We start from the raw sequence: 6,000 nt of genomic DNA, 5'->3' as shown, positions 1-6,000 counted from the left end.
TTCCATCTAAATTTCCAAGTGATGTAATTCAGATGAAACCCCTGCGGGATCCATTCACTATAATGAGGCAGCAGAGTTACTCTGGACTCCGTCTGGCCTCTGTTTAGTGGTGTCCTTTTTTTCAGAAGTGCACAAAACTGTGGCCAACCGCACTTTTATGCACGCCTAAAACAAATGACACCGTGGGATCACAGGCCAGATGGCATCCACAGTGGCCTATATCTGCCTCATTACAGGGAATCTTCCGTCATGGGTTCCGGCTGAATCACATATTTCAGAGATTTACATGGAAACTCTGCCGTAAGTGCTAAGCGCAGAGCGCAGGATAAATGTGAGCAGAGCCATACTGCGATCTTTGGGAGACATAATAAACAAATCAGTAGCAGGTGAAGAATTGGTTTTATTTATTTTTTTACGCCGTTCCTAGTGTGATATAACTGATTAGATTACTTTATTCTTCGGGTCGGTGCGATTACAGAGATACCAGATTTATATCGGGTTTTTATGACTGACAGCTGTCACACACTAAGAGACGCTTTTTTTTTGCAAAATCTAGTTTTTGCATCGTCATATTTTGAGAGCTATAATTTTTCCATATTTCGGCCGACAGAGTCATGTGACAGCTTGTTTTTTGCAGGACGAGTTGACATTTTTATTGGTACCATTTGTGGGTACGTGACATTTTTTTATCGCTTTCTATTCCGTTTTTTTGGGAGGTAAAATTAACAAAAACCAACAATTCAGGAATTGTTTTTTGAGGTTTTTTTTTATGCCGTTCTGCGTGTGGTAAAAGTGATCAGGCAGCGTTATTCTTCGGGTCAGTACATTTACAGCGATACTACACTTACTGTATATTTTTTTTATGTTTTGGCGCTTTTACACAATAAAACAATTTTATAGAAAAAATATTTTTTTTGCATTGCTTTATTCTGAGAGGTATAACTTTTTTATTTTTTGGCTGATGGAGCTGTATAGCGGCTTGATTTTTGCGGAACAAGATGACGTTTTCAGCGGTACCATTTCTATTTCCATTTTGCTTTTTGATCGCATTTTTTTCCACTTTTTGTTTGGCGATATGAGGAAAAAGCATAGTTTTTTGCTCCGTTTTTTATTTATTTTTATTACGGTGTACACATAAGGAGTTAATTAGTGTGACAGTTTTATAGCTCAGGTTGTTTCGGACGCGGCAATACCAAATATGTGTACTTTTTTTATTTTTGCATAACTATATGGATTTATCGGTTTAATATTTTATTTATTTATTTTTATTTATTTTGTATTTTTTTTTTAACAGTTTCAAAACATTTTTTTTTACTTTTTTTTACATTTTTACTTAGTCCCTGTATGGGACATTAATTTTTATTTTTCTGATCCCTGATCTCATGTAATGTAATAGACATATTTTACATTATATGAGATCTTCACTGACTGTTTCACAGTCTCTTGTCTGGCATCAGCTACAGGCTGAAGCCAGACAGGAAGGACACCATATATGGCAGAGCTGGAGGCGGTCATGTGACTTCCAGCTGCCATAGCAACGCCAGGTCCTGAAAGCAATCAAGGGGTCGTCAGAGAGGTAAGTGGACGACCCCCTCTCCTCCTGCTGTCTCCTATATGCCGCGATCACTATAGATCGCAGCATATAGAAGACAGCAAAGGGTTAACATCACTGGGACCTGATCTAATCAGGTCCCGATGATGTTCCCTGTCAGAGCTAACGCTCTGCACCGCTCTCACAGCGCTTGCAGGACCCAGGGGGTCCTGAGCACTGCGAGACCACCCACCGTTTTTAAACGTCCGCGCTGCACAGAGCCCAGGCAGCGCGGACGTTTATCTACAGTGGGCGGTCGGGAAGCGGTTAAAGGGATTGGTGGATGGATTGCTGGAATATTACAAGGAGTGTTGCATATTGCTGCTTGCATCTTGTTAACATATGTCTTACTAAAACTAGTCTTTTATTGTATCCCATTTTGCATGAGGAAAGCCTGCCAGTCATCAGAGAGCAAGGAGGATGCTGTTAACCGACATCCAGTGCTACTGTACACGGACCTCCCAGATGTAACCAGCATTGAGGACCTGGATGACAAGGGAATGATGAACTTTACCCGCATGCCCCGACCAACCTCACATCTGAAGATCAGAGCTTTATGATTATATCAACTAAAAAGGGGGGATGGACATGCCGTGACAGCCTCAATGTTATGCACACGCCTGGACTGGTTGGCGTGTGCATGATTAGTGATCCCACTGAACCATGAACCGGGGAGTGCCTGGAGGGGCGTGACTAAGTATCAACCCGATCCGACCAAGGTCGCACAGTGGCTCAGTCGACTCCGTGCACCAAGGAGGAACCGAGCAGAGGGACCAGGTGCTACTCCTAGGTCAGACCCCGGACACGGCTGTTGACCCACACCAGGGAATGCAGGAACAGGCAGGTTAGGCTGGCTCACAGACAGGTGGGTATTGGCAGGCACGACTGGTATGCAGACAGGTGGGTACTGGCAAGCACGGCTGGAGTGCAGACAGGGAGGTACTGGCAGGCACGGCTGGCGTGCAGACAGGGAGGTACTAGCAGGTTGGAGCGCAGGCTGGATAGGGTCCAGTACAGACTGGGATACAGGAACAGAGCCACAGGTGCGGTAGACAAGCAGAGCAGAGTGAAACCGCAGGTGTGGTGGCCAAGGCAGAGCAGAGTGAAACCGCCGGAGCGGTGGACAAGGCAGAGCAGAGAGGAACCGCCGGAATGGTGGGCAAGGCAGAATCGCTGGTGCGGTGAGCAAGCTGAGCGAAACCACAGATGCGGTGAACAAGGCAGACCAGAGAGGAACTGCTGGAGTGGTGGGCAAGGCAGAGCAGAGAGGTACCGCCGGAGCGGTGAGCAAGGCAGAGCAGAGAGGAACCGCCGGAGTGGTGGGCAAGGCAGAACCGCTGGTGCGGTGAGCAAGCAAAGTGAAACCGCAGATGCGGTGAACAAGGCAGACCAGAGAGGAACCGCTGGAGTGGTGGGCAAGGCAGAGCAGAGAGGTACCGCCGGAGCGGTGAGCAAGGCAGAGCAGAACCGCAGATGCGGTGAACAAGGCTGAGCAGAGGGGAACCGCTGGAGCGGTGAGCAAGCAGAGCAAAACTGCAGGTGCGGTGGACAAGGCAGAGCAGAGAGGAACCGCCAGAGCGGTGAACAAGGCAGAGCAGAGAGGAACTGCCGGAGTGGTGGGCAAGGCAGAACCGCTGGTGCGGTGAGCAAGCAGAGCAAAACCGCAGATGCAGTGAGCAAGGCAGAGCAGAGAGGAACCGCCGGAGCGGTGGACAAGGCAGACCAGAGAGGAACCGCCGGAGTGGTGAGCAAAGCAGAGCAGAACAGGGCGAAAGGTGCAGGCAGAGAGGACAGGGCTCTGTTCACATGGAACAGACTGGAAGGGAAAAGCAGAACCAGATACACACAAGGTACTTTCAATGAAGTAGAGAGTGGACTCTAAACTCACAAACAGAAGTACAGAGACAACGAGTTGGAGTTAGAGGCAGGTTCAGACACTGCAGGAAAAGAGAAGGTACGGACATAGAGACAAACAGGTAACGAGCTAGGACACTGTTCAGACAGAGACTGAACCAGGAACAAGGTACAGGAACGAGCCTGGGAACTCAGCCCCCAGAGTGGCAGAAACAGATTAGAAGTCACAGATAACAGGTCTGGGTATACGGCCCCCAGAGTGGCAAAACAGACAAGAAACAGGACAAGACCTGGCAACTCAGAGGCGAAGGAGTACACTGAATGATAGTGTTGCTCAGGCACCTCCTTCAGGGTGCAGTGGGTTTAAATATCCAGTGTCTCACAGCAATAGGCTGGGGACGCATTAGGAGTGTGCCCACAGCAGCTATAAGAATCAGGAAGTAACCGGGCCGCCGCCCTAAGCACTCAGACCAGAGGCATGCACACAGCATGAACAAGAGCAAGGTTTGCAGACTGGACTGAAGGGTAAGATTGCGATCTTGCATAGTGGGAGGTGGTGCACTATGCAAGCACGCCGCCAGGGATGTTACACTCAATTGGTAACAAGGGCACAAATTGAGTGAAGACTAATGTCCCTCAGGCTCAAAGCATGACCCTGGGATAGCACCTCTATTGTTGATAATAACATAATTTGTAGGGGGGAAATGTAAAGGACATATTGATATTCATGCTATAGTAACTCCATTTTGTCTGCTTGTTTCAAAATCATGTTATTATCACTCCTTGCATAACATACTTCTTTCCTTCTTTTCTCATGCTTTACATGGAACTTTCTCACACTAACTTTTTCTCACAAGGACATTTTGTCAGACACCCCGCTCCTGTTATCTAACTAGTCTAGGCTAGGATTGACCTTGTAAATTTCAATCGTGCTACGAACTAACGATGATAATATGACCATATATGTGTTTCAGTAATAATTGCACTAACATTGGCTCAAGCCTGTAGTACTGTAGTGTGGCTGTAGGTGATTGGCTATTGATATACTCAAAACAATATAAAATGTGTTATGCACACGCCCGGACTGACTGGCGTGTGCGTGATTAGTGATTCCACTGTACCATGAGCCGAGGAGTGCCTGGAGGGGCGTAACTAAGTATCAACCCGATCCGACCAAGGTCGCACGGCGGCTCAGTCGACTCCGTGCACCAGGGAGGAACCGAGCAGAGGGACCAGGTGCTACTCCAGGTCAGACCCCGGACACTGCTGTTGACCCACACCGGGGAATACAGGAACAGGCAGGTTAGCCTGGCACACAGACAGGTGGGTATTGGCAGGCAAGGCTGGATTGCAGACAGGAGGATACTGGCAAGCACGGCTGGTATGCAGACTGGGGGGGTACTGGCAAGCACGGCTGGAGTGCAGACAGGGAGGCACTAGCAGGTTGGAGCGCAGGCTGGATAGGGTCCAGTACAGACTGGGATTCAGGAACAGAACCGCAGATGCGGTAGACAAGCAGAGCAGAGAGGAACCGCTGGAGCGGTGGGCAGGACAGAGCAGTGAGATACCACCGGAGCGGTGAGCAAGGCTGAGAGGGAAGGAACCGCTGGAGCGGTGAGCAAGGCAGTGCAGGAAGGAACCGCCGGAGCGGTGAGCAAGGCAGAGCAGAGAGGTACCGCCGGAGCGGTGAGCAAGCGGAGCAGGAAGGAACCACCGGAGCGGTGAGCAAGGCAGAGCAGAGCGAAACCACCGGAGCGGTGAACAAGGCAGAGGAGAGAGGAACTGCCGGAGTGGTGAGCAAGGCAGAGCAGGGAGAAACCGCCGGAGCGGTGGACAAGGCAGAGCAGAGAGGAACCGCCGGAGCGGTGAGCAAGGCAGAGCAGAGAGGAACCGCCGGAGCGGTGGACAAGGCAGAGCAGAGAGGAACCGCCGGAGCTGTGAACAAGGCAGAGCAGAGAGGACAGGGCTCTGTTCACACAGAACAGACTGGAAGGGAAGAGCAGAACCAGATACACACAAGGTACTTGCAAAGTAGTGAGTGGACACTAAACTCACAAACAGAAGTACAGAGACAACGAGTTGGAGTTAGGGGCAGGTTCAGACACTGCAGGAAAAGGGAAGGTACAGACATAGAGACAAACAGATAACAGGCTAGGAGACAGTTCAGACAGGAACTGACACTGCAACGAGATACAGGAACGAGCCTTGGTATGCAGCCTCCAGAAATGGTGGAAACAGACAAGAAGTCACAGGTAACAGGTCTGGGTATGCAGCCCCCAGAAATGGCGGAACAGACAAGAAGAAACAGGTAACAGGTCTGGGAATGCAGCCCCCAGAAATGGCGGAAACAGACAAGAAATAACACAGGACCTGGCAACTTCAGAGTAAAGGAGCACACTGAATTTTAGTGTTGCTCAGGCACCTCCTCCAAGGTGGAGTGGGTTTAAATATCCAGTGACTCACAGCAATAGGCTGGGGAAGCATTAGAAGTGTGCCCACCGCAGCTATAAGAATCAGGAAGTAACCGGGCCGCCGCTCTAAACAATCAGACCAGA

Source organism: Phyllobates terribilis, unplaced genomic scaffold (genome assembly GCF_046119375.1).
Source record: "Phyllobates terribilis strain yellow unplaced genomic scaffold, ASM4611937v1 Scaffold_1__5_contigs__length_1240528914, whole genome shotgun sequence".
NCBI lineage: Eukaryota > Metazoa > Chordata > Amphibia > Anura > Dendrobatidae > Phyllobates > Phyllobates terribilis.
This window is presented reverse-complemented; position numbering follows the sequence as displayed.